The 11,265-nt window shown below is 31.7% G+C and overlaps 1 long non-coding RNA gene across 1 annotated transcript; it reads left to right on the top strand.

The window, feature by feature from the left end:
* The first annotated feature begins 6,242 nt into the window (after nucleotides 1-6,242).
* Nucleotides 6,243-6,878, top strand: LOC149093245 (uncharacterized). The gene is made up of 2 exons (XR_016200288.1): nucleotides 6,243-6,384; nucleotides 6,451-6,878. It is a non-coding gene; the product is annotated as an uncharacterized LOC149093245 (long non-coding RNA).
* The last annotated feature ends 4,387 nt before the right edge of the window (nucleotides 6,879-11,265 follow it).

Raw genomic sequence — 11,265 nt, 5'->3', positions numbered from 1 at the left:
CCCCTATGGGCTGTTGTTAATGATCATCATGTTGTTGATCCTCATTTCAATTGATTTATGATGGTCAAGAAAAGCGTTTTTTTGACAATTTTCTTGTTCGCTTTTACCCTTCACTTGTTTCGTTGTTAGTGAGAACAAAAAAAACAATAGCGTTATCAGTATGATCGTTAGCAAGTTTAACGCCTCACTTTAAACATGTTTCAACTTTAGTCTTATTGACTTTTGGTTTGTTCACTGTCAGGATCATAATTCATCCTTCTCATTATTATAACATTTTAATTTGAGCTACTAAAAATGCTCTTGTAACTGTGCAAAAAGTTGATTGGATGGTTAGAACAGTTTATTTAAGGTTGAATAATGCATTTTGAAATTTGAGATTGATTTTCATCTTTTAGATTTCAGGGTTTTAGTATTCAAGTTGTGGTAAAAATAAATGATGTTATCGGTAAATTTTGCTAGGATGAATTGATTGTCGACCAATATCGATAAATCAAAGTTGGACGTTCTTTATTGAGTGTTTTCAAGAATGTCTTTGATCAGTGTAACAGCAATAGTAAAAGGTTCAAGGGATTAATAAGATTTAGTTTCAAGTTTCTTTTCTGAACATGTCTTAAGAATAATCTGAGAACGTTCTTATAAAAATTAAATTATGGATAGCGTTAGATAAACCTTATTTGTAGTGGGCAGTGGAGATTGAATGAACGAAATCGATGCAAATCGAATCATACTGGCTAAATGTTTGCAAGAAACAGCCACAATCACGACTCTAGTGCAATGACAATTCAATTGCAATGCCTCATAAAACACAAAACCGTTGTAATAATATCGCTGTAAAAATGACAGATTGTTTGAAGGTTTGATCCTTCCGCAAGTCCACAAATGAAAACCTTATTGCGACTTTTACTTCCTCTAAATGATCAAGTTTCCGCATCTTTCAGTACAACCCGAACACAGGTTTCATCCGATGGTCTCGATTTACCAATTCATTTACCCTGTAAAAGTAACGACAGTAAACAGTTAGGTTTGAAAATCTTGTCTTTTCCGAACGGAATGCTGAAGCTTTGCCGATTTCATTGAACAAAAAGCTATTCCTGCAAGAAATCCTTGAAACTGAATTGAGTTTTGATTAAATCCATTTTACTAACAGTTGACTGATTATTCAATTATAACAACAAATGAAAGCACAACCAATTAAGAGGAAACATTTGCTGATTCACCTGAACTGATCAATTTACAAAGGCCTTTACTTTGATCGCTAATTGGCTGAGAATATTTTTCACCCTAATGATTATACCATGGTTACCTGTACCATAATCATCATCAACATTAACCTGAGCATTACCATGATATTTTGATATTCATCGATAACTTGCCTTAACAATGTTAGTGAATACAAAATGTTGACTTTTACCTGAAAGAAAAGCGCAAAACAACAAACACAAAAAGCTAATGATAAAGGTAAAAATGGTAAACCCATTTGCAATTGAATTTGCAATAATATCAAATTAACAGTCAACCTACACAATTTAAATATTACAACAATTAATGGTCCAAAAAGATGATTGTTGAAAGGAAAGGTAAAAAAACAACATGAACATCTAATTAAATGGTAATGAATAGGTAAAGAAGAGGCAAATGATAGGAAAAACGGTAAACAACACTTTATTGCTTCTCAATTTTCATTACATTCAATGACATTAATGTAAAGGACAATTATGGCAACAATTTGGCATTCATTAACGTTATAATTGAGCTTTGATAAAACAACAACAACATTGTCATTTGATATTAAAATGATTTTAATGTTGGTTACAAAAAGCAATAATAATTGTTGAACATTAATGAAAAGTTGATTGTTACCTATAACATTTAATAATACCTATAAGTTGATTGAAACAATTTAACTTGAGGTTGCAAGTCAGGAAATTATTGCAACTTTATTGGGTGTTAATGATGCTCATTAAGGTTCATCTAATGGTTCAATAAAATGTTTCACTTCGAATGTAAACTCGAAAGTTTTACTAATCCTTTGATTGATGTCGGACAGTTGGATAGGTCAACATTTATTCTTGTTACATTATTATTAAAGATTAGATTGGACAAGTTTTTCGATTTTTTGTGTTGTTCTTTGGTTCGAGTTTTTGGTGATTCGATTGGTAATGAATATAAAATGAAAACGGAAATGGAAATGAATGTAAAAGAGAAGCGAAAATTGGTGGAAATGACTTTATATCGCCACTATTTATGTACATATCAATAATCATTAGGAAATCTGACGACTGACCAAATGACCGACTCAACCTTTCTTTGGTAACAAATGAGTCTCATTAAAGGTTTAACGTGTGTCCAAGGCTCAGGGCCAGGGTGTTGAGATGGAGGCGATAAGAGGAAAAGGTCAACACAAAATTACCAAATATTAATTGTAATGAGGTTAAGATTCCCTGCTGAGTAAAGTTTCATGTGTTAACAGAGTTTCTTGTTTTTCAGCTTTCTTTTTCTTTCTTTCTTCTTCTTTTCCTTTTTTTCACCATTTTCATTGCTCTTTCACTGTGGACACACTTTTGGACGCACAACACCGGAAACTTTACTTTTCCTGTTCTTTTTAAGTTTAGCTAATTTTATTGCAAATTGTAAACATTTCTTAATGATGATTACTGCAATTACATTTACTATCATTCCAAGTAAACTTTCTGATTAATCAAATGTAATCAAATTGATTTGTTTTCCAGATTCATTTTCATTTACATTTAGGATTATAATCTTTCCATTTAATGTGTGTTTGATCTTTAGGCGAAGACAGAGATTTTGGTCCATTTAGATATTTATTGCAACTTGACCTTTCAATTTTGATCTTTCCTATCAAATAGATTCTTCGCTTTTCGCATATTTGCTTGGATTTTGTTTCAGCTTGAAAAACCGTTCATCAGAACTCATCATTTTCACAAGAAAACTTGATTCAAATGTGGAATGAACGATACAATTGACATTCATTGTTATCATGTTTCTATTCAATGACAATTTACCGAAAAAGTTCGAAACTTTAGATATAACAGTTTCGATTTCGATCTCCAAAGACTTAAAAAAGATTCAAGTTTAGAATCAAAAATTCCAGCTTGTTAGAACTCGTTGAATACTTGAAACAACATTCTAACCACATTTAGTCAGCTCAGAACTTTGATTTTCTCAATGAATTGATTTTCATGAAATTGAAGGATTTCGCTTTCGATTGAAATCTCGATTTGAAACTTGAAATAATTTCGCTTCAGCAATTGTTTTTCCGAACAAAACCGATGAAATTTGATAAAAAGTTTGAATAATTTTTCACTTCAAAATAAATAAATTTCATCAAATAGTCAAACTGAAAGTTTCATTGATTAATCAACAAAATGCCTTAAAAGTCGAAAACGGAAAACTGTAAATTGATAACACATTGATATAGCTGAAAAGAAGCCCGTTAACATAATGCAATTGGATTCACTTGAACTGTTGCTTTGTGAGAAAGTTTGAAAAGTGGCCTGAAAAAGAAACACCTTACCAGGTAAGAAAAGGTAAAAATGACATCTAAATAAAGATATTGATAAAGTTTTCGTTTCTACTTGTAGAGTTGATGATGCAAAGTTAATGATGATGTGCAAAGTGAAAGGTAATGGCATCACGGGTGGTTTCGAGCAGGGCCACAAGAAGCACAAGAAGAAGAAGAAGAAAAAGAGTTCAATTGATTGATACATTTACGATTAACATGAAATAATAATAGATATTTGACAATGAAAGAAAAGGATATTTGTATGATAATTTGATCATCACTCGAGTATCATCATTATTAGCTTTTGCTTCCATTTTTATTTGCAACATTAGTTGCGCCTTATTGTCCAAAAATGGCCAAATCAAATTGACCAACTACCAAAAGTAGATGAAAAGGGAAGGAAAGAAAGAAGCAAAACGAAAGAGTAAATTTCAAAGTGAATCCATTGTTAACATGCAAGTTCATTTTCGAGTCTTTATGATCAGAGAAACTCTTTATTATTACAACTCAATTCACATTGAATAATAGGGATCGTGTTCGCGCCTTTAGGGCTTAAGCAAAGGTCTGATACCTATGATAATGGGAAAGGAAAAGGAATGAAAAGGCGAAAACGAAAAGAAAAGATTAACATAAAGCACGTCATGCGTGTGTCCTTAAGATTTTCGGCCACTTTTACGAGTAAAGTCAACTTCTTTTCTCGTCTCTCAATCAATCTCAAGTGGCACTAATTTGCCTCTAAATTTAATATACAATTCGAGAGGATCAATGGACAATATGACCTTTTACCAGTCAATGTTATTTTTAGGCCAAAAAAAAAGTCTTTTCATCTTTTCCCAGCAACTCTTTGACTCTCTTGATTGGTACCTTTGATCGTTAGGAGTCGCTCAAGAAAAGCGAAGCAAAAACAACTTTTTTTTGTTTAAATTAGCTTTTGTCAAAAGTGGCAACAAGAGACGGTAAAAGTGGTCTTAAAGTGACTTCATCAAAATCATGTTAAACCTTGTATGGCAACCAAAATGGCTCTTTATTTATGGGCTAATCATCTTTGTCTATGAAGGGCAAAGTTGAAGACAAGAGAAACAGAAAAAAAACGAAGAGAAAAGATCATTTTGTTCATTCTTCTTGTTTGGCCTTTGCTGTTCAACAAAAGACCTTTTAATGACCTTAAGACTTGTGAAACGAACGAAAGAAACGATATAAACTAGATTTTTGAATATAATCATAACTCTCTTTTTGGACTATTTATGGGTCAATGGTGAGGAGTGAACACAAAAAGGCCTTTTGTAGCCCTTTGCTTCATCTCTTGCTGCACGTTTGTTGCCTTGTTAGATGAAAACACTAAATTTTTTTTCTCTCTTCGCCTCAATCTTTTTAATCTTGGCCCATCGAAAGCTTTTTTTGACCCTTTCCTTCTCCTCCTCTTCTTCTTCTTCTTGTTTCCAATGGCCATTCTTGGCCATCATTCACAGCATCTTCATCTCTCCACTTTAACCCATCATCAGTTAGTCAACCTTATCCGTGACCCAAAAGTCAATGTTCATTATTGGTAAACTAGTAAAGTCTCTGTCTCTTTGACCTTTTCCTTTGCTTCTCTTTTTTTCGTGCTCCTTTGACTTTTCACTCAACATTCAATGGTCACAGTGAATGAGGGTAAAAGTGATCCTCTTTGTTAACCCAACAAAAGGACTTCATTGACACATGATTATTACCATGCATCCAATGAGCCATAGATAAGTTGCCTTTAGGCTCAGTTAAGGTAACAGGGAATTAGCTAGTGATCATGATTATTCTGTCCCTGTAAATGTTATTCTTTTTTCGCTTTTTCTTCTTCTTCTTCTTCTTCTTCTTCTCTCATTCACCATTATCTGTTGACTGTTTTACAAGTTGATGAGCTTTTCCTTCATCAGTTTCAACATTTTCATCCTTTTCCTTTCCTTTCAATCTCGTCTGTCAAGTTGAACATTGTTTCTTGTCCATCAACAGAGTCAAATGTAAATCGTTAAAAAACTCAACCAAATTCACCATTAATTGGAAATTGAAGTAACAATTAAAATTTACTTTTAGATGTAAATTCATTTTCATGATCACTTGTGAATGACTGAAAAATTTACTTGAAAAAGTGCACCTTTGCTAAGATGGAAAATGTGATTGAAAAAAAAAACGCTTTTCCTAGAATCACTAAAGTAACATTTAACGTGGCTCAATGATTACCTTTAATTGTAGTCCGAGTAAAAGTAAAGGTGAAAAGTGTTTCCACCCTTTTGGTTTAGAGGACAACCTTTTTGACACCTTGCTTTACTTTCAACCTTTCAATCAACTTTCCGCTTCCAAAGAGAGTGAAAAAATGGTCAAAGATAACAATTTAAATTTGACTTTTCAAAATTGCAGGTTAATTTAAACGCGCGCGCTAATGTCGTTAGTTTCATTGATACTTATACTTATAATTAATATGAATCTGCCTCATTCATTTGAAACACTAAAGATTGGTTGACTCACAGAAAGCATGAAAATGACACTTTTAGTTCATTAGTTCATTAGATGTTTCAAGGAGAAACAATTTTCCAATTTTAGTTAAGATTTTGTTAGTGCTTTTGGTTCAATTGAAAAGCGCGCCTGTGTTTAAAGCACATTTGCATATCGATATCTTACAAGATATCTTAGGTATCAAAAGATTGATATTTTAACGGCTACTTGATGATGATCAGATTTATTTATAAATTGGTTTATACCAATCAGTTTAACTATTTTTTAATTTTATTGGTTTGTTGAATTGCTTTTCTTGTGGATTCTCGATCTGCTGATGGTTGGACATTCTGTGTTATTTGTAATTACGTAGTGTGTTAAAATATTTGTTGTATCATGTAAGTACAAATAAGATTTCAAATGTTTTTTGTTTTATTGATAAATATGTTTTTTTATTTTTCTAGTAATTTCCTTGTCATCTGTTGAATTTGTTTCAAGCCCTCATCTTAACCGTTAAAGATGCATGTAATTCTCGAGGGTAACTTTTTAGCCACTGAATGTAAACTAACCACAAGGGATGAGATGCTGATCTCTGGCCTGGACAATATAGTTTTAAGTCGTAATTCAGGTCTTCCAGCTGATGGACGTAAAGTGAAAAAAGATAAACATGCTTACACGTACATCTGTTACTATCCATTTTTGCTCGTTCTTGAAGCACTAGAATGTTATGGATACAAAATGGTTGGTATGACTCGCGATCCTAAATTTATTCAGTGGACATTGGTCAAAAGTTAACTGAACTCAATTAGTTGATATCTTAATAGTCGTTTATGACTTTTGTTGGTAAAATTGTTGTTTTAAACTGATTAAAATGTAAAAGCTATCCTGAAAATTTGCTATTTTTACATTTTTTCGAGAAAAAAATCAGAAAAGGACGGGAATCCAGCTAATTCTTAATCAAGAGAAAGGACGACTATTACAATGATGATGGCAATGTTGATGTCAATAAAGAAGACGCAAATAGATTGTCAAACCTCTATGAAAGACAATCAAATATCACCTTTAATAATAATTTGGTTAAAATGTTGTGGTGGCTTCCAACTTCAACCGACAAATGCAACTGTAACAAAAAGGCAACATCTAAAATCAATTGGAAACTATGGACAAGGAGAACTTGTTGGCAAAAAGTGTTCTAGTCTTGTGTCTAACCGAATCAAATATTAACATTTTCTCAATCAATATTGTCAACCAAAACAGCTCAAGTCGAATCAATTTCAAGCAAGTTTTGAAAAATCATCAAAAAAGCGCTATTTTGTCTTTTGCTGTTTTTCCTTCTCGGTTTTCAGTCCAAACCCAGTTGTGGAGTTATCCTTGTAAGTTGATACTTGCATCAACCATCGACTTACAACGCAAAAAAAACGATTTACCCGGAACACCAATTTTAATGAGCAAAGTGGCAATGAGCTGGATGGATATGAAAAATAACAATGTTATTGAAAGCATTTGGTTAAATAATGAAACATATTATAGTTTAACATAGTTAATAATCGCCTAAACAAACATGAATAGGATGAAAATTGTTTTCCAAACATTTGGTATCAATTTTGGTGTCAATGAAAACACTTGACTCAGTGATCATGATCAGTTGAAATATGTTTATTGATCATACCTATCGACTAAAGTTAACCAATTGAACCCGGTAAACACTGTCCATCGTTGACCAATTGATGAGAGGGAAAAGCGGAAAAAGTAAAGAAAAAGTTAACACACACAAAATGTTAACAATAATCGTGATTTTCATCTTTAAACATTGAAACTAAATTTACACAATCATAAGTTTAACCAAGTTGCTCAGCTGCTTTTCATCTCTACCTTTTGATATCTTATTTAGTGGATGATTACCATTACTATATCACTATTAGCATTACTTTTACTATTATTATTATTGCTCTCTGGTTTCTCATCTTAATAGTTGTAATGATGAGAAGAAGAAGAAGAAGAAAAGGGAAAGATGAATAGGAATGATAGACATTGCGTGATAATGAAAGGCAAGTTACATGCTATTAGATACTGAGCAATCTTGAACAGTGAACATATTAACTGTTGGAAGCAAGGTTGGTGCTAATAAGACTAATGGTCTTTGAGGTGTTGTTGATGGTAAAGATTGTTGCACATTTGTTGCTCTCGGCCATTTAACCAACAACAATTATTAATATACTCAATGAATTTATCTTTGTATAATCATTATACATCGGGCGTGAATTCACGTTTTATCAATAAACTGGTCAACAAAATGAATAACCAGAAAAGGTTACACAGAAAACGCTGAAACAGAGAAAAACTTGAAACGGAAAAAAATTGTTTCACTTTGAATCTCAATTATGAAACATTTTCCACTCTCTTGACCATTTCCAGTGATTCAGTTGATTACATTAACCTTGCCCATTCAGATTCATCTTGATTTACAATCTCATTTCAATATGCTTTTTGGTTTACCTTTCAAAAGGTAAACCAAACTTGTATCCAATAATTGATTGTTTACATCATTAATTTTGAGCTTTGTTTATCCGTGTTGCCTTTAAAGAGATAAAATTTAACGTCATTAACTTAATTGGATAAATTAATTACACTATGATTACTGAATGTTTTGATTGTTAATTGTTTACCATTTCAACTCTTCTTGGTCTTCCTTTTTAAACAGGTTAACTTGATTAAAAGTGGGTTAATGATGTTAATCATTTTTTTTTCTTGTTTCGTCTCGTTAATTCAGTTAGCGATTATTGACCGGCAAAAAGTTTGAATAATTTTCGACTTTTACTTTTCTCTCTTTTCAACTAATACGATATTGTAAAGTGTAAATTGAGTTTGAAAAGCTGAAGGATAATTAGGTTACACTGTGCCATCATCGTCATCAATTTAATCAAAGTTTTCATCAGATTTGATTAATAACAAGTTGAGAACAAGCTCAATATGATTTTGTTCAACTTTTAAATTGAAAATTCTTTCCCTAAAATTAATATTATCTCACAAAGAAAACTGATATTCTTGGAATTTCTCTTGACAAGCAACCAAACTCAGGGAAAACTGTTTTCAACCGTAATTAGAGATCAGTTAGATTATTATCATGAATATTGTGATGAGAAAAAAGTGAATATTGTTATAAATTTATTGCATATTAATGATCCTGTGAAGGTTGGAAAAGTACAATTGGTTTGACTAAAACTTTTCAATTATTCAATGAATAATATTCACTTCATCTCAATCCAGTCTGAATGTTGAATGTTGAAGTTACAGCTTGATTTGAATCATTGTCAAATTTTGTCTAACAATTGCAATTTGGTTAGAATGAAATGCATTTGTTCTGAATAATCAGAGATGATTCCTATGGAGAAACATGAAGTTAATCATGACACAATAAACATGAAACAAGGTGAGATAAACGTTTAAGGGCCGATCCGATGAACTAAAATGTTTGTCAAAATGTTTGTTTATTGGCAATGTTTGTTAAAATTAATCAATTTTGATTAATGTCATTTTAAATCTTAATTAGAAAGCGCCATCTTTTGTTTTTTAATGATTTTAAAAGATAACTAAAAATAATTTATAATCAAAAAGATAAGAAATGCAATCTGAAAAAATGTAAAGGCGCATGAATAAAATGATTGTTAATTTTTTGATCGGACAGTGTTAATGTTGATGACGTAACAAAATCAAACAAACATTGCCTACTAACAAAGATTTAAACAACATTTTAAACATTTTTTGGTTCATCGGATCGGCCCTAAATGCTCTGTGAACTGTTTATTAATAAAAAGCTTGTTCATCATAATCATGAACCTGTTTGCTTGAATCAAATCAACAGTCAATTGATTGATAAAGATTGATAAAGACAAAAAGGTAGGAAAAGATAATGATGACAGATGAGAAGGGAGAGTGATGAAGATTACCGGGGAGAGAAAGAGAGAGAGAGAGAGAAAAGAATAGAAAATTTGAAGAGAAAAATTTTCTTCAAAGTGAAAAGCCTTTTGTTGATATTTTTGGATTGAAGCCCATCAATGAACAGTTGAGAGCACAAAAATTGGTAACTTACATAAACGTTATCAATTTCAATGAAGAAGCCATTATGAGCTTCTCTCTCTCTCCTTGATCATGTTATCAAGAGCTGATGATTGAACAAACAATATCAATAGATGATAATAATGGTAACACAATCAACTGCCTCTTCCTAACTTCAACATTTGCGCTTGTTTTATAAATAAATGGTTAACCAAAAGCCGATTGATAACAATAAAGGATAAAACCTTTTGGCAACGAGCATAACATTTTAACATCTTAACATTGATCATTTTGGGAAGGAAAACGCTTTTTCCTAGCAACAATCATGCCGATCAATTGAACAATATTACAATTAGTTTCGATTAATTCAATGACAATCTGTGTCTAATTTAACCAACCACTTACGAGGGTAAAGAAGGCAAAGAAGATGCAAAGAGAATCCAAATTGATGATTGATTTTTCTCTTCTTCTCTTCATCTTCCTCTTAAATCTCAATCATTACTAATCATTTGATGGTTTAAAAAATAGTTGACAAAAGAGGAACCAAAATTAACTCTAATCCACTTGAAATGAACAACTAATCCAATTGAAAGTAACATTTTCGGATGAAAAGAAGTTGATCAACTTTTCTCGTTATTTTGTTCACCTTTATGTCGATGTCGATCATTTACCGACTTACCTGTTGATTAAATTGATTTCCCATTGAGTGAGAGAGAGAGAAGTGACAAAGGTTAAGGGTAAAAGGTAATTGATTAAGAGAGTCAAGGTAAGGATGGAGCAACAAAAATTACGCTTCAAAGACTCGGGTTAATTGTTGTAAAGGTTAGAGTGTTTAACACAACAAAATGGGCAACAAAGTGCGTTTATTTTAACCTGGACAGTTAATGAGAATCAAGATGATGATTGATGCTGATGTATCATATTTAGGTGATTGATGAATGATTAACAATAGAACTGATCCTTGATATTGAACAATTTATTAACAAATGAAAATATCATAAAGGTAACAAATGATTGGCCAAACAACATTGAAAGCCAAGAAAAAGATGAATCAAGTTTTCAACTGTTTCTTTCTTGTCTAGTTAATTGTAATTGTAAAAGTTGCCAATTCAAATTGCAAAAATGATCTATTATTGAATGTCAACTTGTAAATTGAGTGATAAAAGCAAATTCATTGAATAAACTTGTGAAAAGCAACAAAATTTCAAAAACTTTTTTGCCCT

Source organism: Tetranychus urticae, chromosome 3, assembly GCF_039701765.1.
Source record: "Tetranychus urticae isolate SD_2017Ah chromosome 3, NJAU_TeUrti_SD_1.0, whole genome shotgun sequence".
NCBI lineage: Eukaryota > Metazoa > Arthropoda > Arachnida > Trombidiformes > Tetranychidae > Tetranychus > Tetranychus urticae.
Note: the sequence above shows the minus strand (reverse complement) of the source record. Positions and strands in the feature narration are given on the sequence as shown.